Source organism: Balaenoptera ricei, chromosome 18, assembly GCF_028023285.1.
Source record: "Balaenoptera ricei isolate mBalRic1 chromosome 18, mBalRic1.hap2, whole genome shotgun sequence".
Classification (NCBI taxonomy): domain Eukaryota; kingdom Metazoa; phylum Chordata; class Mammalia; order Artiodactyla; family Balaenopteridae; genus Balaenoptera; species Balaenoptera ricei.
In genome coordinates, this window is record NC_082656.1 from 24468517 (window position 1) to 24471819 (window position 3303).

General features: G+C 41.8%; 1 non-coding gene across 1 annotated transcript; it reads right to left on the reverse strand.

Moving 5' to 3' along the window:
* Positions 1-210: 210 nt before the first annotated feature.
* Positions 211-283, reverse strand: TRNAV-CAC (transfer RNA valine (anticodon CAC)). Its single transcript has one exon. It is a non-coding gene; the product is annotated as a tRNA-Val (tRNA).
* Positions 284-3303: the final 3020 nt, after the last annotated feature.

Here is a 3303-nt window from a genome sequence, read left to right on the forward strand (position 1 = left end):
TGGCCATTTGTAATTCCAGCCTAAGAATGTAAATCTGCCTCCCTATATAATCTCCAATACTTAATATTTTTTTTAAATTACTGACATGTTTTGGCAGCACGTATTTTGTAGAATATTTTCCATTTAAAAAAAATATGTATTTATTTACTTGGCTGTGCCAGGTCTTTGTTGTGGCATGCAGGATCTTTAGTTGTAGCATGTGGGATCTAGTTCCCTGACCAGGGATCGAACCTGGGCCCCCTGCATTGTGAGCACAAAGTCCTAACCACTGGACCACGAGGGAAGTCCCCCTAGCATTTTTATATTTAAAAAATTCCCCCAGAGGAGCATGATCAAGATAGCAGAGTAGGAAGATCCTTGCATACCCTCTCCCACAGACACACCAAAACTGCAATTACATATAGAACAACTCTCTGAGAACATGAGGACTAGCAGAACAGCTCTTCTACAACTAAGGATATAGAGGAAAAACCACATCAAGATGGGTAGGAGGGGCAGAGATCCCGTCTAGTCTGGATGCTCACTCCAAGCTGTGTAGGATATTACAAACTCGGAGGTCCTCCCTAAGGAGCAGGGGGTTGGAGTCCCACATTAGCAACCCCACTCCAGGGGACCTGCACAGGGAAGATAAGCTCCCATAACATTTTACTTAGAAAACCAGCAGGGCCAATGTCTGGAAGAGCCAAAGGGCTGTGGGAAACCCAAGACTCCACTCTTGAAGGGGCTCATGCACAAAATCATTCACTCCAAGTTCCAGCACAGGGGCAGCAGTTTGACAAATGCCTGGGCTATAGTGATGGAGATCCATTGGCTAACTTTAGAATGAGTGTGGAGGAGCAGGAATCTGTTGGAACTTTCTCCAGGAACTGAAGCACTAGCAGGCACCATTTTTTAAAATTCTCCCTCGACCTAGCTGGTCTGCTGCTGGCAAGTGCAATTGCTGACGTTTGCCATCTACCTTACCAGCACCGCTCACCCTGCACTGGCTTTCCCCTGAAGACCTGCCCCTGCTGATGCCCCTACATGGTGACTACCACTCACTACACCTGGCAGGAGGTCTCAACCAGTTATGGCACCTCCTTCAAAGTGGCTCCTATTCTGGGGGGCCAACCATACTGCTGGTGCACCTGCACTGGTTGTAGCTGGGCCCCACAGCCAGCCACACCCAGGCCAGCCAAGCCCAACAGGGCACCTGCAGCAACTGTGGCCAAGCCAGCCTGCCAATCTGGTGGCCAGCCCCACCTATTGGTGCACCCACTGATGCCCAACTGTGGCATCTCCACAATAGGAGGGTGTATGCAGCCCATGCAGGGAACACCCCAGGAGTCCCTGGCTCTGATGACCAGAGGGGATTGCTCTTCTGGACCCCACAGGAAACCTTCTACATAAGGCCACTCCTTCAAGATTAGGAGACTGAGCTGATATATCTAATACATATAAACGAACATACAGAGTTAGGCAAAATAAGAAGACAGAGGAATATGTTCCAAACAAAATAACCATGGGTGGGGGGGAACTAGATGAAGTGGAGATAAGCAATCTACCTGATAAAGAGTTAAAAGTATGCTCATAAAGATGCTCATCAAACTCAGGAGAAGAATGAATGAACACAGTGAGAATTTCAAAAAAGGCAAAGAAAATATAAAAAAAGAATGAATCAGAGGTGAAAAATACAGTAACTGAAATGAAAAATATGCTAGATAAAGTCAATAGCAGATTAGATGATGCAGAAAAACAGGTCAACTATCGTGAAGTCAGGGTAGTGGAAATCACCCAATCAGAAGAGCAAAAAGAAAAAAAGAATGAGGATAGTTTAAGGGATCTCTGGGACAATACCAAGTATAGTAATATTTGCATTATAGGGTCCCAGAAGGAGAAGAGAGAGAGAGAAAAGGACAGAAAGTCTACTTGAGGAAATAATGGCTGAAAAGTTCCCTAACTTAGCAAAGGAAACAGATATCCAAGTCCAGGAAGCACAGAGACCTAAACAAGATAAATCCAAAGAGGTTCACACTAACACACATTATAATTAAAATGTCAAAAGTTAAGGAGAAAGAGAAAAATCTTAAAGGCAGCAAGAGAAAAATAACTAGTTATGTACAAAGGAGCCCCCAAAGGCTGTCAGCTGATTTTTCTGCAGAAACTTTCAAGCCAGAAGGGAGTGGCATTATATATTTAAAATGCTGAAAGGAAAAATCTTACAACCAAAACTATTCTTCCCAGCAAGGTTATCATTCAGAATTGAAGGAGAGATAAAGAGTTTCCCAGACAAGCAAAAGCTAAAGGAGTTCATCACCACTGAACAGGCTGTACAAGAAATATTAAATGGACTTCTTAAAGTGGAAAAGAAAAGACCATAACTAGAAATAAGAAAACATATGAAAGGAAAAAAATCTCCCTGGTAAAATAAACCATATAGTAAAGGTAATGGATCAACCACTTACAATGCTACTATAAAGGTTAAATAACAAAAATAGTAAAATCAATTTCAACTACAATAACTAGTCAAGGGATACTAGTTATAAATAGTATAAAATAAAAAGATGTAAAATCTGACATCAAAAATGTAAAATGTGGAGAGGTGAGTAAAAATATAGTGCTTTTGAAGTGCACTCAAACTTAAGTGACCATCAACTTAAAATAAATGGTTATATACATATTTTGTTACACTTGAATCTCATGGTAACCACAAACCAAAACCTATAATAGATACATGAAAAATAAAGAAAAAGGACTCCAAACATAACACTAAAGTCATCAAATCACAAAGGAAGACAGCAAGAGAAGAAGAAAGGACAGAAAAGAACTACAAAAACAAGCAGAAAACAATGAACAAATTGGCAATAAGTACACACCGATCAATAATACTTTAAATGTAAATGGACTAAATGTTCCAATCAAGAGACATAGGGTGGCTGAATGTATTAAAAAACAAAAACAAAAAAAAATACCTGCAAGACCCATCTATATGCTCACTTCAGAGCTAAAGACAAGAAGAACAAAACTGAAGGTATGAGTAGGGGCAAGATGGCGGAAGAGTAAGACGCGGAGATCACCTTCCTTCCCACAGATACAGTAGAAATACATCTACATGTGGAACTGCTCCTACAGAACACCCACTGAACGCTGGCAGAAGACGTCAGACCTCCCAAAAGGCAAGAAAATCCCCACGTACTTGGGTAGGGTAAAAGAAAAAAGAAATAACAGAGACAAAAGAATAGGGACGGGACCTGCGCCAGTGGGAGGGAGCCGTGAAGGAGGAAAGGTTTCCAGGCACTAGGAAGCCCCTTTGTGGGCAGAGAC